We start from the raw sequence: 22,997 nt of genomic DNA on the forward strand, positions 1-22,997 counted from the left end.
ATTAATGGCAAAGAATCATGTGACTGTACAGCATGCATCTTGTGGGAATTGATCAAGAGAAGTGTCACTCAACCACCTGCACTTAGTCAAGTCACTAATTAATTCGTGAACATTGACTTGAGTTGCAGATTTGCTGGTGAGCATGGGAATAATGTCCTATCCTATAAATACTGCTTTGATTTAATGAGGCTTTAATAGGATTAAATGGTTTTAATTTTATGACTTTGTTTTTGATTATTCTGGTTGTATGTTTGATATAAAATAATAGGGATTTCACCAGGGATCAAGAGAGAATGGTAAATATGTAATGTGAAAGACAATAATATTGTGGAAAAATGCATAAATGTAATACACTTGGTGAGTTCTTCCAATAGGTATTAGTACAGTTGGCCATTCTTTTACTAAAAATAACAAGGAAAGAGAGCCCAAAAGATGAAAATCAGAATAATTTTTTAAAAATAAAAACTATGTTAAACAGGAGTTATACTCAAAAATGAAACTGTTTGGACATGCAGCCAGAGAGCATCCAGTGCTACCTTCCTTTAGAAATGGATTTGTAGGGGCTCTCCTCCATGACAAGCTAGCTCTACAACCAGCAGGCCTTTATAGGGTGGGTGATAGCCACATTTCTTCTGCGCCCCTCATCACCATTTCAGGGTCAACTTGAGCCCAGAGATTGCTAGCAGGGCATCAGTTGCTATTCTCAGGAGAGTGCAGGAACTACAGCTGTTTCTGTTTCTGACAGGAGATTTATTGCTCACTTTCCCCATTACCCAATACACCCTTATGCTGTTGTGCAGGGGCCACCCACAGTCTGTCCCTAGGAAGTCACAGCATCTCAAACTGTACTTTTTGCCCTGACTATGTACTTGTTATGTGTTTGTCAAAGTTGGGGCATGAGCTATAGAACTATTGCCACAAGGTCTTAGAAAGTGATATAGAAAAATAACATTCTTTGTCTACTGAAGATAACTATTGTAACCTAATTTCATTGTGTGACATACCAGGGTGCAATCCAGATGTGTGGGGGGGAGGGTTGTTACCCTTGTCATACAACCTGGAGTGCCCTGAAATGTCTTACTGTTGTCGCAGCCAAACTCAACTGCTCACAAACAGCTTTGGCAGCATGCAGGTCACTCGATGTGCTTGTGTAACTGCAGCCTGCCAGTCACACTCTGGCTCTCACCAGCCTTGGTTAAACTGCAGCGTGACCCCAACACATCCCAATCCCAGATTTCCCCCCCAGAAATGTATGTTCTGTGCTGCCCAGCCCTCTCCTGGACAGTCCAAATATATTAAGTCGCTTATTCCTTCAAGTGAATAATAAACATACAACTTGCCACCCTAAATGGAGCTACCCAGAAACTTCAGTTTAAACAAACTCGATTAGATAAAACAATAGAACACATTTATTAATTACAAAGAGAGAGATTTTAAGTGAGTACAAGCAATGTGGCATAAAAGTCAGAAGTGGTTAAAAGAAAAATAGGCCAGAACCAGTGGTCCCTCTAATTTTTTACATCCATGTGTGGAAAGAATTTTGTTATGTGACTCATCAACTTCATATTGTTGCACATAAAAAAAAATCATTTGGTGGGGGTGGGGCTGAAAGTTTCGGGGTGCGGGAAGGGGCTCAGGGCTGGGGCAAAGGGTTGGGCACAGGGGTGAGGGCTCCAGTTAAGGGTGAAGGCTCTGGGGTGGGGCCAGGGATGTGGGGTTTGGGTGCAGGCTGCCCCGGGGCTGCAGTGGGGAGAGAGGATCCCCCTCAGGTCTCTCTCACTGCAGCAGCTCAGGGTCGGGTGAGAGTCACCTCTCCTGGGCCAGGGCAGCTCAGCACCGTGCGGCTTACAGGGCACATAGGTCAGAACTCCCCGAGAGTCCAATGGCTGCTTCTTTTGTCATTTTAGGTGCAAAAAGTGAGATGGAGAGGGAGAAGGAGGAGGGGTGGCTTTGTGTGTTTGCCCCTTCTTTTTATAGTTTCGGTACCTCATTGAAAAGCATTTCCAGCTGAGAACCAAGAGACGGGGGATGGTGGTGGAAGGAGACCTCATTCCGTTTCTTTGCTAAGATGCAGATCTCTTTGTCCCTCCTTTCTTGCCAAAGAATGGCCACTTGATAGGTAATGGTCCATCAGCTTAGTTGACACCTGACGGGGGTGCCATCTTGCCATTTGTCTTTGAGAAACTGGTTTAGCCACTCTCCAGACTTATCTGTAAAACATACTTCAGTCCTGATTTCAGCTTATATTCATAACTTTACACATAATGTTGCTATGTACATTTTACCATGATTTTACTCATCGGCAAATTAGAAGTTTTCAAATGATACTTCACGAGGCATGCCTTGTACAAAGATGATTAAAATAGTGTATAGGGTGTTCATACAGGGATGCATTCCGTCACATAATCCCAGTTTAAGATAACCTTTTATTTATTGTATCTTGAGAGCTTGTTGAAAGTGTGAGGTTATATGTCCAGATTTAAATGGTAAATGCTTTACTTATGGACTTTGGACATGTTTTCGAGCAGAATTTCAATTCTTGAAGGGTTACTTGGTTCAAAGAAATACATTCTTAATCCAGTTGTTGCTGAACAATGTAGAATGTGTGTAATACATATAAAAACAGCTCATCAGGCTGCACACAGCTGGCCACTGGCCTATATGCTTGGCGCCACAATGAAATCAAAGCTAGCACAGTGGGAGATCTTCAAGGATAGTGGAGAACAGTTTTGAAAGGATAACCTTGGCAAAGCTTTAGACAGAGTTACATGACTTGAAGGCTACAGCATAAAATAAAATAGCCCTGGCCTGACTGAATGACTGGGCTAAATGTTACAAAGATATTGTATGTGAGACACAGCACACTCACTCCTTGAGCTAGAAGAAAGAGGTAACAGACTGGCTGGTGGTCAAAGACCAAGTTATGCTACAAGACCGTATCACAACCATGCCTCCTCTTCCCCTCCTCCCCATTCTTCCTAGCCCAGGAAAACCCCTCCTCAAGTGCTGGTCCTGAGATCTGCTAGATGGTTCTAGAGGCACATGGGTAATGGTGCTGGAGATGGTACAGCTGGTAATTAGGGATAGATTCCTCCACACACACACACACTTTCTGATCGTTGGTCCAGGACCTAAGCTTGGAGAATACACTGATCCTAAAAGTGTGTGAGCTAGTCTGACAAAATGCTGCTTTTGTCTGGCAAGTCATAAAACACTGGGAATTATAGAGTGCATGTCACCTAATGTATTTTCCTCCATTATTTTTGTTGTCACTGATTACATAATGATTTAAAATGTAAACACCATCACTAACATAAAGTTAATAATGCCCCTATCCTGAGAGGCTCTTTAAGTCTTATTCGGCTACTATGTCACAAGCAGTTCCACTCTTCAAATTCAAGATTTATCTATTTAGATTTAAAATACACCTATCCAAGTCTCTAGACACCTTAACAAATCATTAACAGTAGGATAAATACAGTGAGATTCCAGAAACATTAAGGTAATAATTTCATCAGAATCTCAGCCAGCCAAACACCTACAGAAAACTGCATGTACAGGTGCACAGATGCCCTATAAAAAAGGGCAGAATTAGCAATGGTCTAAAAAGTGCCCTGAGTGATGCAGAAGGGCCTTATCTTACTCTCTTCCTTTCAGCAAGTGTCTTTTGTCATTAGTGGGAAATCTGTTATTCATTGAAGATAGCCCTAATTTTGTAGTCGTGGCCTATGGACCATGGTAATTAAAACAGCAATTCAGTGAGTTTCACAAACCTAATCTCATCTGAGCCAAACTACTGATTCAATATGTGGCTTGGGAAAGGCCATTAATCTCCTTATGCTTATTACCAAATCAACACAGCAGGAAAACAGAGGCACAAAACGCAATCTACAGTAACTGAAAATCAGGTGGAGCATGTAAAACATGCTCTCCTGTGGAATTAAAATACCCTGGTCTGAGCATGTGAACATGTTTTCTCTGGCAGGCTCCCTAGCTGAGATGAGATGGGGCCAAGGAAAATCTATGATTGGAGGCTCATACAAAATACAGTAGAAGACAAAACAAGGAAGGCTGTACTATAGCTGATTTTGCTGCACAGTGCTGCTCCTGCTGAAGTTAATGGCAAAACTCCCACAAACTTCCCTGAGATCAGGGAGGGCATTTCACACTCCTACTGTGGACATTAAAGTCTGGCCTGTGATAACATCTGAATCTGAATGTGATTTTATCCAGCCTATATACAAGCACCATCCTGGGGATAGCAAACTTCCTTAGCTAGGCACTGACTGTGTCTGGAAGGTAATATCATTGCCTTGCAGATGCAGTTATTACATTAAGGCAATTGGTCATAACAATAACAATAATGTGATTCACAAAATATATAGCCCTTCAGTTAAATGTTACATGCTGAAACAGTAAATTAATCCATTTTTTTGGTGGTTGCATGAGACAATACTCATTTCTTAAAATTATTTTTATCATACTAATAAAGGAGTTCAGTGTTTTTAACATATTCTTACTAGGCAATGCTCCAAACTTTGCCCTCCAGTTGGTATTACGGTATCAGTAATTGCTGCCTCACATTAACATTTATTTAAAGCTGCTGATTTAACATTTAAAAATTCTGAGGTTAATGGATCTGTATTCACAGATCCATTAACCTCAATAAAAACAAATGGGACCTTTTGTGAACTAAAATAAGTGTGGATCAAGGATACACTTTCACCAATACTTACTGATAGAATTTAGATTGTACTGCTAAAATGTCAGGTCATAAAAAGGGCTAGTAATATAGTAATATTCACGGTGAATTTCAGTATTTCAGGCACTCTTGTGACCCAAGATACGATAGTTTAAGATCAAGCAAGTTCAGTGTTCTAATTGCAACATATTCTGGGTGGACTGGCATGCAAATGGTATGTTACATGGGCTGTGTTGGGTTTATTTCAGAATGAAATTGTGTCTTGAATGCATATGGCATTTAATGAATAAATTCTGATATCATAGTTAAATGTCTTTATCATTTATCTTACTTATATGGAAACTGACTTCTACCTTACAGCACCCGAGAAAGCTATAATACTCCTGAAAAAAAATAAGTGGAGGAATAACATCTTAGAAAGAGAGAGGGGGGGTGGGGAATAAAAAACCCAACAACCTAGAAAGACTGGCTAGAAAGGACCATAAGTTCATCTGGTTCAACCCCTGCCTCATAGCACATCTAATCAGCTTTAAAAGAGCACATTCTGAAATATTATAACTTATCAAACCTTTTCCATCCTGGAGTTACATTCATTGACATGGGTATGACTTTGCCTTTTAGCTATGGCAAATTAATTCCAATATAGTTTTATGACTCTCTCGCTATTTTCCTTAGATATTTGTTTACCAAAACAAAATTCCCTCTCAGACTCTTATGTGTGTGTGTATTTACAGATATATGTGTTAAAGCCTTTCTAAATTGCTAATACAATAAACCTATATTAAGGGCCATATCTTGCACCATTGACTTCACTGGGAGCTGAAGCAGGCCCTATGAGACACTAAAATTCATGCTTATGTTTTCAGCAGTTAGGAAATGGCTCCTTTGTGTATATGCATTACGATGTAGTATTTAATACAGGATCACATAGTAGTTCTCAAATAATACAAAATTATATCACCCAATTATTTTCATATAGATGAGTAAGTCATTTTGGTAAGTAAATCAGTGGGAGGATGAGTGTTTCCTAAACTATTTAGAGTTTTGTCTATGCTTGTTTGGAGCCATACTGTAGTGTACTCTAGACTAGATGGCTCAATGTCAAGCTAAGTTAGCTTCATATGTATCCAAGTTATAAAGTAAGCTGTTGCTTATCAAGTACCATAGTGTCTTCCCAGTAAGGCATACAACTACTTTGAGTAAGATTTTCAAATGTTCCTAAGTAACTTAGAAAGTGAAAGTCAATGGGACTGTAGCTTCTAAGTCACTTAGGCACTAGTGAAATTTGCACCTTACATCCCTAATGTTCTATGCACGATCTTTTGCTGACCCCATTGCCATACTTCAAAATTTGGTCAAGTTTTAAATCTATTTCCTTGCTGAAAACTCTCTGACAAACTGAAACCTTTAGACTTGTGCCATTTATAAAGTTGCCAAATGTAGTTGATGTATATAAGCATAATTTTTTTCTACTTCCCTCTTATTGAAAAGCATAGTTTTTGTTTATTTTTATATATCATCTTCAAGCAGACACAAAACATTGAAAATGTCAGCCTAAAAGTCCAGCATTCAGAGAGTTAGAGTGGTACACAACCCTTCTATTATTCTTATTCGTATTAGTTTCAGTGGGGTTGCATAGATATAATTGAAGTCAGAATTTGGCCCCTGGCATGAGTGTACTGCAGTTCAAAACAATGTAAGGCAATTATTTCCTTCGAAATCAGTGTTGATCAACTGGTCTAAGACACAGCCAACAGGTAAGCATTAACATCTGATTTAAAAAAGAGTCAGTGACAGGTCCTTAGATGTCAAGAGAAATCACATTCCACAGGTGCATGTACATAACATGCTAAACTACTCTTATCAAACAAAATGAGAAAACTACAACTGAATATTGGCAGTTCTCATGACTAGTTTAGATCTACTGTCATAATATATATTTTGATAAATAAAGCTAACCCAGTTTAGAAAACACTCAAAACCCATTTTTATAGTACTTCTCTATTTAGCAAAATAGACAATGTCAGTTTTTTGTTGCTGTGATTTTGTTTCAACTGTACTAAACATAAACTAGATTGGATTCTCATGTTAGAGACTAGAATGCTTCGCTGTGTGAATTGAAATGCATTACTCTGTGAATTGGAATGAATTAGGCACGCTCTATTGCACTGCTGTCCTGTCATATTTCTGCCTTTCTAAAAATGATATCTGTAGGAATTTGCTATTAAATCTAGGACAACACTTTCTAAACAAAATTTATTGGAGACTTTCATCTGTTAAATTTCATTACAAGTCAGATTACCTCTTTTTAACACTGGAAATATGTTTGTTTTCTCAGTAAGTTGAACTTAGTGTTGTCCACGTTCTGTGTAACATGGTTATTCAAATAACAACGTACATTTTGGTGGTAAAAGTTAAATCAAATATACCATGATGGTGGATTGCAGGGCATCTAATGTTAGTTGATAGAAGTGAGCTTCAAGAAGCTGTTTTCTTTCAGTGGGAAAAAGGATGTACTAAATCTACAACCATACAGAAGTGTTTTACCTTTGGAAAAGGGACATCTGTTACCAGGTAACAGTTATGGCTGGGATGTTCAAATATGTCTAAGGAAGTTAGGTGCCCAGCTCTCACTGAATTTCAAAGATCATTTGAAAATCCCAAAATAAATTGGAAATTCAGAAACAGTCCATACTAGTTTCTGAATCTTTGCTCTCCTATAAAGGAGAATTATACAGTCATGTTTTCTCCAAGTATTTTAGAGAGATCAATCAAATCCTTCTCCCCTACCCCCAAAAATCAGGCTAATGAAAATGGACTTCATAAAAATCACTGTATGCAACTCTACTTTCATAGAGAGATGGTTACTGATGTTGTGAAGTGATTGGGAGACCCATTACAGATTATTGCATATTGGCCCTCATTCAGCAAGATGCTTACGCATGTGAACAATGCCATTGACTTTAATTGGACTATTCACATGCTTGAAGTTAACTAGGGGCTATGCACCTTCCTGAACTAAGGCCTTTGTGGTCTGATGCGTGAGCAAACAGGCAATATTTTTTTTAATGAAGGGTGCTACATCACAAATTTTGACAAGTGTAGTTTAAATGTAAGCTATTGCTTCATTTTAAGCCTGTAGATATACTACAGCATATCTTGCAAAAGTTATGAAGTCTTAATAGTAGGAGATATCTCAGGATTATTTTTTATTATCAGGTTTGTATGTTAGCTAAATGAGAATTAGGGAACATGGGCTGTACTTACATATGGTGATATGTATGTACTTTTGTTTTCATCTTTGTGGTCTAACAGTTGCAACTCAGTGAGAGGAGAAGCCATCCAAGGAAATATATTTATTAGATTTGGCAGTGCATGATAGTACAGTCTTGATTGTGGCTTGAGTAAGTGCTTATTTTGTCTAGCCTTTGCAGATCATTCATCAATATACTTTATTCTAATGGCTTTTCTATTTCTCACTAATAAGCAGTCATTGATCTTTAATGTCAGCTGTTTGCCAGCAGTGCTAAACGCTGACAAGGAGTTGCTTCTTTATGTGTGGTTCATTAAAATAAGATGACAATGTTGTAATGGTCCAAAACACTACCGTGTACCAGGTCATTACAGCTTGTGTTGGGTCAATCAATACTGAAGAACAGGGTAGAACTTTTATAATGGATATGGCAAGAAGATTGCAGTTTGTATTTTTCCTTCCATTAATTTGAGCAACTATTAACAAACTGACTAGGGTTAATGTTTATTTCAGGGCTAGTCTAAAGCAAAGACATACATTTTACCTTGAATGGGGTTGTGTATGTTATGTGGTTATGTTTATTCATTTTCACGGAATCAAACTCCAATAGTTACCACATAACATTCACATGAAGTACTGGGATGCAGCTTTTTTCACTAGGTTGTTTCCATTTGCAACTCTAGAGGTATTTTATTAAAATATATGTTGGCACACAGCCAAGCACTGGGAGTCAAACTATGCCATGTGTGGCTTAAATTCAATGTCTTCCCTGGATCTCACTGTAGCAGATATTTGGACAAACCATTCATATCAGTTGGTCAGTGTTCTGAATGTAGCTTTTTATGATCAAAAGAATTCCTTTCACGAATCCATTCTTCCATACGCAGCTCCACTATGTGATATGACATGTGGTGCTACATTTAACCACACACAGGGCCTGACCCAGTGCTTAATGAGGTCAGTGGAAGGATTTCCATTGGCTACCTTAGTCACTGGATCAGGTCTGTGAAGCACAATTCTGTATCGGTCGAAATCAGTAGGAACTGAATAGGTTAAGTCACTTATGGGTTAAGCACTCATGGATCTAACTAATAAATTTTATTCAAAGTGAGTTTTATGTCATTATAATGTAATCCCCTGGAAACAGCTACTTTATAAACCAGAAAATTTTGGAGGTGCAATTTCCCGAATTTTGATACTCTGTTTTCTGCAGAAAAAACATAAACAGAAAATGTTGGGTTTGTCCAGTTCTAGAGTCCCGGCAGACCCAATGATTGTGGGGAACAAATCTCTGCATTTGTTCAGTCACAAGTCTTAAAGGTCTGTAAGCCTATTAAAATTCATGTTTTCTCAAGTGAAAAGAGGAAAAAAGAGCATGTGGTTTTAGATCTATCAGGTAATATGTAGCACATCTGAGGGCATGTGTTAGATGCCCTAAGACACTAAAAATTGATTGGGCGTTAATAACATGCTTTTCTTTCATTGGGCAATGTTTTGTATCAGATAGTTGCCATGAAAGTTGTTTATACAAATCCAAGTTTTTGTTGTTTGTTTATATTTACCACAATCAGTTTGAAGCAAAAGAGCAACTTGGAAATGTTTCCAGTACATCAAATGCATTAAAATCTTAACAGATAAATATATTGAAATACTTAGTGTGAAGACTGTGTTCCATTATTCCTTTTACATGATTTATTGGAGCACAGCTTAGTTAGTGAATTGAAGATGAAGTACAAATTGCTACCATTATGCCAAGAGCATGCTCAAGTAAGAAAATATACTATCATGAGTTTTAGTACTTCTGAGCATCATTCTCAGATCCTGGTTCATTTCAGATTAAGAATAACTATAAAATGGAAAGATAATTACTTGGTATTTGATTTTAAAAACATTTAGGATTGACTCCTCATACCACCATGAGTCTTGAAAATACTAAACTATGAAGCTAAAATTTAAACGTATGTTTTCTTCCAAATGTTTTTGTGTATATGGAAATGAGATGGTATCACTACTGGTGACTGATGAATTAGGTCAGCTTGCCCATGCTGACTTTATAAAGCGACTTTTGACCCTTGTGAGATCTTGAGAAAGTAAGTCACTGAGTAAGCTCAGTGGCAAGTGTGGCCTTTTGGGGGAAGCTCTATTCATTTGTTTTCCCATTTATGCAATATGCTTTTTTTCAAAGAGGAAGCTAGTGCCAATGGACAAATCAACTCATGTTAAGTAGATTTCAATGACAATATTTACCTCAAAAGGTAGAGAGTATATTATTTGCAAAGCATGGTGTTCAATTTCTGTAATATGAAATTGAGATAAGACTAGAGCTGGGCTAATAACTAATTTTTCAGTACATTGGCAGCTCCAAAATATTGGGCGGGGGGGGGGGTTAGACTGAACCAAATAAAAAAACTGAAAAAACATGCCTGTTATCATGTCCCCTCTCAGTCTTCTCTTTTCCAGACTAAACAAGCCCATTTTTTTCACTCTTTCCTCATAGGTCATGTTTTCTAGATCTTTAATCATTTTTGTTACTTTTCTCTGGACTTTCTCCAATTTGTCTACATCTTTCCAGAAAATGTGGCACCCAGAACTAGACACAATACTCCAATTGAGGCCTAATCAGTGCAGAATAGAGCGGAAGAAATACTTCTTGTATCTTGCTTACAACACTCCTGGTAAAACATCCCAGAATGATGTTACCTTTTTTTGCAATGGTGTTACACTGTTGACTCATATTTAGCTTATGGTCCACTATGATACCCAGATCCCTTTCCGCAGTACTCCTTTCTAGGCAGTCATTTCCCATTTTGTGTGCAACTGCTTGTTCCTTCCTAAATGTAGTACTTTGCATTTGTCCTTACTGAATTTCATCCTATTTACTTTAGACCATTTCTCCAGTTTTTCCAGATCATTTTGAATTTTAATCCTCCAAAGCACTTGCAACCCCTCCCAACTTGGTATCATCCACAAACTTTATAAGTGTACTCTCTATACCATTTTCTATTATCTAACCATCACTGCAAGGTGGAATTTTAACCAAGTACTGCTGCAAACCCAGGGACCATCCTTCAGCACATCTTTGCTAAAGGTCTGTGCGTGTGGTTGAAGCTTTTGGGGAAAATTTTGATATGTTTGGGGAACATTGCAGTCAATATGCTGAAGATAATTGGCTCTAAGTCTTTATTTCATTAAACCCAAATTTTACAAATTCTTTACTTGGTTGCTGTGTGAGAGGTAGAGAGAGGATGGCTGAAACCAAACTGAAATAAGATGGAAGGAATGCTTGTTGGTCGGAAAAAGCATTCAGATAAGTGTCCAGAGGATGTATCTTCAAAATCTCTTACAGGCCAGTACCTGGCTTTTATCAAAATTGTTCACTCCTACTGATTCCCCAAATAGTAATGGTGGTATGTAGTGCCTTTAACCATTTATTGTGGTCGGTCAGAAGACTGTGGCCATATTTCTCAGGTGCAGACCTCACAATGGTCATCCATGCCTTTGTTATTAACAGGTTTGACTATTGTAATACATTCTATTTTGGGTGACTCCTGAAGCCCAGATGAAAGCCACAAATACAGAGTTGCCCAACACCTCATTGATACAGGTCAACTTAAAAACATGAGTGTGCTCATTTCTCTACAGTGGATTACTTTTTGCTTCTTCATTTAGGAGTGTCTACAATGATAGCTACAGCTTAGGAATGGTCTGGGACCTGGTTTTATGATATATTGCCTCTTACTTTGTTTATCATCATGGCAGCTAAGATTCCTTGCTAGAGGTTTGCTCTCATTACCCATGTTTGAGAAGAACATGTCTGGTATTTGAGCCTTTTTGTTCGAGGATTCCTGCTTTTGGAATTCAGTCTCTTTGACGATACATCAGAGCTACAGTCTAGCAACCTTTAGAACAGGATTCAGGACTAATTAATTTTGTTTAGCCTTTGATTAACTGTTTTAGTTTTGTTTTGTGTTTTAATTACTGTAATTGAAGCACCTGGCTACTAGAGAGATTGTTAAGTAAGTAAGTTAGTCAAATTGCACATTTAATAGCAATATAATCAGATCATATTTCCTTTGTAAATTATTAGCATATTATAAATAGTGCATGATATCTGTTTACATATATTTATTAATATATTAACATTCTGGAAAAATATTACAAAGGAATTACAGACTAGTATATTTTCTGTTTTATTTTTAAAATGTGGGGGTGGGGTTGTTTTGTTTTTAAGATGGAGCGTCATTTAACCACAGTATTTTTCTTAATTTTATATTATTCTTCATCCCAGAACAAATGAATGCACTATGAACAGTCATAGTGAAATCTAATGATATATTCTTATTTGAAAAATTATTCTGACATGTTTGCTGTTGTTTATAATCTGCAACTCAATGAACATTCCAGGCTTCACTATTTTGTGTAAAGAGAATAATAGATCACAAGCTTAACTCTTGCCATTTCATTTTTTATGATCTAACAAACAAACTCAACTGCTTGTTTTTTCCAGCAGGAGCTCCAGTGACTACACATAAGCAAACAGAATCTTAAATTTGCAAAACATTCCTTTGTATTTAATATAATCCAACCAAAATGCCTGTGTTACCTTTCTAACTACCACAGATCACAAACATAAGGAGCACAGGGGAGACTATCCATTCTCCCAAGTGGACAGGATTCAAATCCTTATAAAACATTGAATAAGGAAATGATACTTCTCTCCATGTAATAAATTCAGTGCATAATCCAATAAAATTGAACACTGAGATGCTGAGAATAATTAAGTGATGAAGACAATTGGTTGCGGTAGTCACAATGTAAGTAACATTTACAAACACAGCCAAATAAGCACGTTTTGGCATAGAGCGATAAGAATATTTCTGTTCTGCCTTGATTATAACAAAACACAATTGCAATGAATATTTTAATCATACTGAGGATACAGGGCCAGATCCTCAGCATGTTTAAATCAGTATTGCTGCACTGATGTCACCAGAACAGACTAGTTCTGTTGAACACTATGGAGCTCTACTTTTTATTCCAGCTAACAATTTGGCCCATAGTGTCTTCTTTTCCTACAAACAAGTAGAGCAGAGTGAATAATTGATAAATTATTGATAAACCTCAGTGAATTTAGTTTCTGTGTATACTTGTGAAATGTAATCCGTGATCAATTTATAATTTTCTGGAATGTGTTTGTTATTAAAACACATTTGCTTAACAATTTATATGAATAATTCTTGTTTATATTATTATTATTTATTATTACTGTAGTGTCTAGGCCCCCTAGTGGTGCCCAGATTCTCATTGTGCTAGGAGCTGTATAAACACAGCACAAAAAGATGGTTCATGACCCAAAGAGCTTAAAAATTAAGTATAAGACAAGAAACAACAGACAGATACAGATAGACAAAGAAACAATAAGACAGTACTGATCAGCATGATGGGCAGTGGTCTCAAACAGTTTGATTTGTATAGTCAATATTTGAAATTCAGTTTGAACATTAGTTGTGAAGGGACACATCACAAGGCATCATTTCTGATTTTTGAGTAGATTTTTGCTATCGAATCTATTCTCTTGAGGTTTTATATCATCCCCATCACCATAATCTCAAAGGCAAATATTCACATTTGCAAGTTGGAAATTCTCTTTCCACAAATACTCTCTGATAATTACTTACTGTCTTGTTTCTGCAAATGTTCTTTCACTAGAGAAGTAGTTCTAAACACTTTTTTTCATGCAGAACCCAAAGTCCACCATTAGATTCTTGCCAAGATCCGCCCCATCCCACAATCTTGTATGACCTCAAAGGATTGGAATACAGCAAAACCTCACAAGTGGATTGGGTGGAGGGCGTGAAAATGGATGCTTTGTGAGCACAGTGAGAGTACTGTGAGAGCATTGTCTGAGGCGGGGCTGGGTTGATGGATTTAATGAACTAGGTTGCGGATTTGGTACACATGACGAGGCTGCTGCTGCATGATGGGACTAGGGGACTAGAGATGTGTTACTGGGCTTGGTGCTGCGTTGGGGGTCAGATCATATTGATAGTGTGTGGAAGCTGAGCAGGTGAGGGACCTGGTGCTTGTGGGGGGGGAGAGTAGGGAGGGGATGCTGATGTCAGTGCTTCAGCCTGTTTGTACACTGCTTAGTTCTGGGAACAGTACCTATTTAAGAGGCTGTGCAGTCAACTACACAGCTTATTTGAGCGGACTTTCCTGTCCGTAGGAGCTGAGAACAGTGCTGCTCCTTCTCTCCACTGCTCTGGGTCCTTGTGACCACAGGATTTTGATGGATTTTTTTTTTCTCGGTTAGTAGAGTGCTCCCTTGTAATTTACCAATGGATGGGAACCTACTGGTTGGGAAGGCCTGTGCCGAAAAGAATTTATAGAAATCAACCACAAAAAGAGCATAAGCTAATTCTCCTTTTAAATTGAACAAATATTGACAGTCTATTTTTGTGGACTGTGTAGACTGTGTCCCTGTGTTTAAGCATCAGTTCTTGTGTTCAGAACCATCTAGCCCTTTTGTTCAAGGAATCATAGAATCATAGAATCATAGAATATCAGGGTTGGGAGGGACCCCAGAAGGTCATCTAGTCCAACCCCCTGCTCGAAGCAGGACCAATTCCCAGTTAAATCATCCCAGCCAGGGCTTTGTCAAGCCTGACCTTAAAAACCTCTAAGGAAGGAGATTCTACCACCTCCCTAGGTAACGCATTCCAGTGTTTCACCACCCTCTTAGTGAAAAAGTTTTTCCTAATATCCAATCTAAACCTCCCCCATTGCAACTTGAGACCATTACTCCTCGTTCTGTCATCTGCTACCATTGAGAACAGTCTAGAGCCATCCTCTTTGGAACCCCCTTTCAGGTAGTTGAAAGCAGCTATCAAATCCCCCCTCATTCTTCTCTTCTGCAGACTAAACAATCCCAGCTCCCTCAGCCTCTCCTCATAAGTCATGTGCTCTAGACCCCAAATCATTTTTGTTGCCCTTCGCTGGACTCTCTCCAATTTATCCACATCCTTCTTGTAGTGTGGGGCCCAAAACTGGACACAGTACTCCAGATGAGGCCTCACCAGTGTCGAATAGAGGGGAACGATCACGTCCCTCGATCTGCTCGCTATGCCCCTACTTATACATCCCAAAATGCCATTGGCCTTCTTGGCAACAAGGGCACACTGCTGACTCATATCCAGCTTCTCGTCCACTGTCACCCCTAGGTCCTTTTCCGCAGAACTGCTGCCTAGCCATTCGGTCCCTAGTCTGTAGCGGTGCATTGGATTCTTCCGTCCTAAGTGCAGGACCCTGCACTTATCCTTATTGAACCTCATCAGATTTCTTTTGGCCCAATCCTCCAATTTGTCTAGGTCCTTCTGTATCCTATCCCTCCCCTCCAGCGTATCTACCACTCCTCCCAGTTTAGTATCATCCGCAAATTTGCTGAGAGTGCAATCCACACCATCCTCCAGATCATTTATGAAGATATTGAACAAAACCGGCCCCAGGACCGACCCCTGGGGCACTCCACTTGACACCGGCTGCCAACTAGACATGGAGCCATTGATCACTACCCGTTGAGCCCGACAATCTAGCCAGCTTTCTACCCACCTTATAGTGCATTCATCCAGCCCATACTTCCTTAACTTGCTGACAAGAATACTGTGGGAGACCGTGTCAAAAGCTTTGCTAAAGTCAAGAAACAATACATCCACTGCTTTCCCTTCATCCACAGAACCAGTAATCTCATCATAAAAGGCAATTAGATTAGTCAGGCATGACCTTCCCTTGGTGAATCCATGCTGACTGTTCCTGATCACTTTCCTCTCATGTAAGTGCTTCAGGATTGATTCTTTGAGGACCTGCTCCATGATTTTTCCAGGGACTGAGGTGAGGCTGACTGGCCTGTAGTTCCCAGGATCCTCCTCCTTCCCTTTTTTAAAGATTGGCACTACATTAGCCTTTTTCCAGTCATCCGGGACTTCCCCCGTTCGCCACGAGTTTTCAAAGATAATGGCCAAGGGCTCTGCAATCACAGCCGCCAATTCCTTCAGCACTCTCGGATGCAACTCGTCCGGCCCCATGGACTTGTGCACGTCCAGCTTTTCTAAATAGTCCCTAACCACCTCTATCTCCACAGAGGGCTGGCCATCTCTTCCCCATTTTGTGATGCCCAGCGCAGCAGTCTGGGAGCTGACCTTGTTAGTGAAAACAGAGGCAAAAAAAGCATTGAGTACATTAGCTTTTTCCACATCCTCTGTCACTAGGTTGCCTCCCTCATTCAGTAAGGGGCCCACACTTTCCTTGGCTTTCTTCTTGTTGCCAACATACCTGAAGAAACCCTTCTTGTTACTCTTGACATCTCTTGCTAGCTGCAGCTCCAGGTGCGATTTGGCCCTCCTGATATCTTTCCTACATGCCCGAGCAATATTTTTATACTCTTCCCTGGTCATATGTCCAACCTTCCACTTCTTGTAAGCTTCTTTTTTATGTTTAAGATCCGCTAGGATTTCACCATTAAGCCAGGCTGGTCGCCTGCCATATTTACTATTCTTTCGACTCATCGGGATGGTTTGCTTCCTCCCGGTATCCCGCTTTCCCACTTACCTCAGGGCTTTGGTCTCCTTCCCCCGGTGAACCTAGTTTAAAGCCCTCCTCACTAGGTTAGCCAGCCTGCTGGCAAAGATGCTCTTCCCTCTCTTCGTAAGATGGAGCCCGTCTCTGCCCAGCACTCCTCCTTCATGGAACACCATCCCATGGTCAAAGAATCCAAAGCCTTCTCTCCGACACCACCTGCGTAGCCATTCGTTGACTTCCACGATTCGACGGTCCCTACCCAGGCCTTTTCCTTCCACGGGGAGGATGGACGAGAACACCACTTGCGCCTCCAACTCCTTTATCCTTCTTCCCAGAGCCACGTAGTCCGCAGTGATCCGCTCAAGGTCATTCTTGGCAGTATCATTGGTGCCCACGTGGAGAAGCAGGAAGGGGTAGCGATCCGAGGGCTTGATGAGTCTCGGCAGTCTCTCCGTCACATCGCGAATCTTAGTATGACAAAGATTAAAGTAAGCTGGTTCCACTGAGCTCTCTCTCTCAGACTGGTCCTATTGGGCCTGGAATTGCTGATGTGTCCCTGGCCAAATGGACTTCTACAAAATTAGTCACAGAACTAAATTAAATTACTATAAGGGGGGTGCAAAAATGATAAAAGGTTTAGAAAATCTGACCTATGAGGAAAGATTAAAAGACTGGGTATGTTTAGTCTTGAGAAATTAAAACGGAGGTGGGATCTGATAAGTCTTCAGATATGTTAAGGGCTCTTATAAAGATGACAGTGAAGGTAGGACAGCAATAATCAGCTTAATTTGCGGCAAGGAAGATTTAAGTTAGATATTCGGAAAAACTTTCTTGCTATAAAAATAGTTAAGTACTGGCACAGGCTTTTAAATGTGGTTGTGGAATCCTCATCGCTGGAGGACTGTAAGAACTGGTTAGATAAACACATGTTGGGGATCAACTAGGTATACTTAGAGAGACAATGTGGATGAGGTGATATCTTTTATTGGGCCAACTTCTGTTAGTGAAAGAAACAAGCTTTGAGTTACACATAGCTCTTCTTCGGGTACTCAGAGTGTCACAGCTAAATACAAGATGGAACAGATTGTTTAGCATAATGAATTAACACATGTTGTAAGTGACCATTCAAGATGAAGTGGGCAGTTAATACCTCTGCAGCAGTAGGACAAAGGTGTAGGGTGACCAGGCATCCAGCTTTCGACCTGAACACATGGTCAAAAAGGGTGTCCTGTCAGCACTGCTGACCGGGCCTTAAAAGTCTGGTTGGCGGTGCTGCAGACCCAAGGCAGGCTAGTCCCTACCTGTCTTGGGGCACCGCACTGCGCCCTAGAAGTGGCCAGCAGATCTGGCTTCTAGTGGGGGGAGCCACGGGGCTCCACACGCTGCCTCCCCCCGAGCACCAGCTCCGCACTCCCATTGGCTGGTTCCCAGCCAAGAGGAGCTGGGGGAGCGGTGCCTGCGGGTGAGAGCAGCGTGTACTGCAGAGCCTCCTGATGCCCCCCCCCGTCTAGGAGTCAGACCTGCTGGCTGCTTCTGGGGCGCAATGCAGTGCCCCAGGACAGGCAGGCAGCCTGCCTTAGCCCCCACGCTGTGCCGCTGACAGGGAACTGTCTGAGGGACTAGGAGCTGGCCCCACCTCAGAGCCAGCACCCCCAACCCAGAGCCCTCATTCCTCCCACACCCCAACCCCATGCCTTAACCTGCAGCCCCCTCCCACATTCCGAATCTCTTGGCCCCAGGCCCCAGCCTGGAGCCCCCCGCTCCTGCACCTCAAACCCCTCATCCCCAGCCCTACCCCAGAGCCTGCACCCCCAGCCAGAGCCCTCACCCCCTCCCATATCCCAAATCTGTGCCCCCGCCTGGAGCCCCCTCCCGCACTCTGAACCCCTAATTTCTGGAGCCCACACCCCCATTTAGAGCCCTCACCCTCTCCCGCACCCCAACTCTCTGCCCCAGCCCAGTGAAAATGAGTGAGGATGGGGGAGAGCGAGCCACCAAGGGAGGGGGAATGTAGTGAGTGTGAGGTGGGGCCTCAGGGGAAGGGGCGGGGCTAGGGTGTTCATTTTTGTGCCAATAGAAAGTTGTCAACCCTACAAAGGAGGGGTAGCGGGTTATAGATTTGTTGTAATGAGCCATAACTCCTGTGTCTTTTCTGAGTCCATGATTTTTAGTGCCTAACACAGTTATGAATTTAAGATCCCAGGCTTGTTTTTTTGAAGGTGTTGCGCAGGTTTCTTTTGAAGACAAGGACTGAGAGGTCAGATAGTGTTCACCCATGTGTGATATGGTGATTTTGTCATTTATCATTTTTCTGTGAAAGTTCATTCTTAGTCCTGCCTCAGGGCAGGGTCCTGGAGTAAATGACCTCTCGAGGTCCCTTCCAGCCCTATATTTTTATGATTCTATGAAAAACACAAATTAGTTGTAGACTCAACTTTACCACCTGAAGCAGCCAATGCAGTGAAACACAATTTGAAACATGTCTGTGTTTCTCCTGGTGGCCTTGTCCTCTGAATATATCTGGTATGTGGGGCTACTTTTTTTTTTTTTTTGTAATCCATACATTGTATGTATTATCATCTTGATGTAGTCCTTTTAAAGAAGCTGAAGCAGAGTGCACATCCAATCCACTTTGCTCATACCTTTCTGAAAGCTACAGTGCACCTTGAGAATTGTGAGTCTGACCAACTGGGTCTTCCATTTCTAACACCATAGCCAGCAGACTTTTTAAAGGATACTCAAGAAAGGCTTATTAGCAGACATTATCCATGGAACCACCCTTTCTGAAGTGAGAAACAACAAGACCATGTGTTCATTTCTTGCTTGATAATTTAGGCTTCTGTATTGTCTGGGAAATCCTGCTGATGAATCTATCTCCAGTGGTGGCCTTGCATTGATCTGTTTGGAGTGGATTTCTGTGGAACAGAACAGATAAAGGAGAAAATAGAGGCACCTTTCATTTTGAAGAACAAGTGCCAAAGACTCCTGTATGCAAGAATGCTGCATGGATACAATTTTCAAAAATGCCAAAGTGGCTTAAGAGTCCATTGTCTTCCAGTGAAAGTTAATGGGACTAAGTCACTTTGGTGATTTTGAAAATATTACCCTATAACATTTTTGTGGGGTTTTGTATTAATTACTAATGTGCGTAAGTGCTACTGTTAAATATATATAAAGGCAAACAAAAAAGTTGTTAAGGATGAGAAAATGTCAGAGTGAAAACACAGATACCTGTTGTAGAACATAATGCACCAGAATTTTTTAATTGTAGGTGCTAGACAGAATGGTCTGAGGATATGATTTCAGTATTTTTGGTAATTAAGTAGGTATGAAATCTTGTTAATCAATAATTGATTTACTTATAGGTATAGTATAAGAAGAAATTGTACACAATGTAACATTTTAATAGTGAACAGTTAACAGAGAGATCCTCAAAAGACATAAAATTCAGTAAATTCCAAGCTCTCTTGGTTGAAGTTCATTTTCCTAACACAGCCATGTAATATTTTTGTTTGGGCATTACATCCAACTTTCTCAGTTCAGATTCCCATGATAAATTGTGACTTGTTATAGAAAGGCTATTCAGAACACTTTAGCACCCAAACACGATGTCACAGCCTGGGTCAAGTTCCCACTCGTGAACACTTACCAGACCGCTGTTTGATCCAATATGCTAGGCAGGTGTATGTTTAAGCTCTCCTTTGTCTCTGGGTAGGCTTCAGTCACCATATCTGGATCTGAACTCTGTCACGCTTCCTGAGTATAGACTGGTACCTTTAACCTGGAAGTGGAAACCCACATCTAGCTCTTTAGGTCCCCAGGACCAGTGCTGACCCTCCACAAGACAGCTCAGTAACTTAAGGACCTGTTCCCAGTTTTCCCACCCCAGGGGTACTCTGGTTTATAGTTTACCTCTTCAGGGACATACAATACTTGTAGCAAATAGACACAGACTTTACAAAAAGATGTGTCAGACAATCATTCTTTACTTTAGAGAGACATGAGATATACAGATCAAGGTAAAATAATAGATAACTTTATACAGTTCTCTGCCTCAGTTTCCTCACCACTCTTGAGCATTGTTTGGTATTTGATCACAGTCCTCTGAGGAGTCCAGATGTTTCCTCTCCATTTTTTCCTCCTATGCTTTCTTGTCTCTTCTCTCTCTCCAGATGGCCAGTGAGAGACCTTTCTTTTATAGATTTCCAGTTCCCTTTTTCAGATGACACTTTTTTTCAACCTCAAAGTCTCACATCTGTTGTTTGGTCAGTCCGGACTTGAAAAGCTGGTTTACCCTGGGCTCTAGTCAGCTATTTGTCCAATGGGACTTTCTCCTGACTCCTCAGTCTGAGGGCTACAGAGCTATGGTGAAGGCACAGAACTGTCTTTCAGTGAGCACCGTGCTCAGAAAACAAAATGGAGTCTGGTAGTTTGATACAGATAGACAACTCATAATTTCATACAGAATTCATAAACTATACATAGACAGGACACCCACGCTGTCACACAGAAAAGTCCTCAGCCTGATTCTGAGGAGTAGATCCTCATCTGGTGTTAAATGTTGAGCTCCAGTTAAGTCAATGCAGCTACACTGATTTACACCAACTGAGAATCTGGCTCTGAGTGCACAATAGAAACCAAGATGAGTCAATGGTGCAACTGGATCCTAATGTTCTGGTTTAATAAGTCAGATTGACTTCTTTCACAAAACCTGCCTGGAAAAGAATGTATTCTTGTCCTGCTACTGAATAACTTTAGGTTTAAGTTTAGTGTAGAAAATACTGACTGAAAATGAATAATGTTTATACAGTATTATCATGAAATTGCTTGCAGGACCTTTATTGGGTTAATTATTAGTTTAGATTTCTTCACAGTGGTCAGGAAAAAGACATCTTTTCATCAGTGTTAATTGTAAAGGAATTTTATTTCTGTCCTGGCCTTAATGCCACTACATCAAAAACTGTACATTTTTTAAGTATTCAGCTTAGTTAGATTACTAGCTGATAAACATGCTAAGATTGTAGTTGAGGCATGAATTGACTCCATGATTAGTGTCATTTAATCATTGCTATTATCCTTGCACTGAGAGCCATGAAAAATTCAGAGTCACCATGAAAATTATCATGCGTCTATTGTCAGTTTGCCCATTTCAGTTTTGTCCCAAACAACACTGCATCTCCAAGTTAAACAACAAAATTTTGTCATTGTCTGTCAATGTGTGTATATTTTCTTTTTAGAACAATTTATGGTCTCAGTATTGACATGTAAAAACTCTTCATAACCTAAGACCAAAGTACCTGAGAAGTATTGTCTCTGCATGTGTCCTTGTCTGATATTCATGACTGAAATGGGTGGTTCTACTCTTGGTCCCTAGATGCAGTCAGAACCAGGGAAGGGAGAGAACTGTCTCAGTTGAGGGTTTTCTGTGAAGGAATTTTATCTTGAAAGAATTCTGCTCAAGCTTTTGGCTGGTTGTATTTAGGGTACAGTACAAGTCCGATGTATTTAGGTAGGTTTGTCTTTGTCTTTTGGGTCTTCTTCCTATTATATACTTCCTACTTCTTTTCTCCTATCCTTTTAATTAATGGAGAATTTATCCTTTTTGTCTTGTTAGGTGGCTGCTTGAGAGTTATTGATTTGCTCTTGTGCCAGATCATCTGCTTCAGGTGGGCTATATGCATTAGTTGGGTCTTTATTTAGGGCTCAATTCTGGCACTCTTACATTGAGTAGTACCTTACTGTGCAAAGATTTCCCTTGATTTCAGTGCTTTGTATTGACATTATACCACTGGCATGTAAATGACTACATCAGTGCCATATAAACATAATAAATAGTGATATAAACTAATGTAATAAATAAGTGGTCTGATCAGAGCAGAGATATAATAGTCGCTGTATAACACACACTTACGGTTTAAATCTCAGTTTAGGGCTCAGTGAGTAACACAACAAACAATGCAGCTGATGCATTTTGCCTCTGCAAATTATTCTGCATGGAGGTGAGTCACAAAAGTTGTTTATATTAAAATGTGTGCTGTGTTGCTGCTCTCATCAGAAACAACATGTTACTTCAGTTCCCTGATTTGGATATTTTATGCAACTATCCACAAGCAGTGTGAATGTGGACTCATCTATTAGTCTGTAAAAAGTGCAATATGCATTTTGTAAGTTGTGCTACTGTTGATTCGTTATACAATATAAAATTGCTTTTGGTTTATAGTCAAGCATTCACAAGTATTCATGCCAGTAATACTCGTTCACTAGAATGTACATGGAGAGCTAGTATGAAGGCAGAGCAAATCTGTTTAAAAATGTGAACAAATAGCCACAGATTTTTTTTCCAGTCTTTGTCCACCTCTTTTCCAATTCTGACTCTCTAAGGAGACTAGAAAGCAAAATGCACAAATATATTTTAATAACTATCTACAAATCTACATTTCAATTTTAAATTATTATTCAGCAACTGAG

This window comes from Chelonia mydas, chromosome 8, assembly GCF_015237465.2.
Source record: "Chelonia mydas isolate rCheMyd1 chromosome 8, rCheMyd1.pri.v2, whole genome shotgun sequence".
Lineage (NCBI taxonomy): Eukaryota > Metazoa > Chordata > Testudines > Cheloniidae > Chelonia > Chelonia mydas.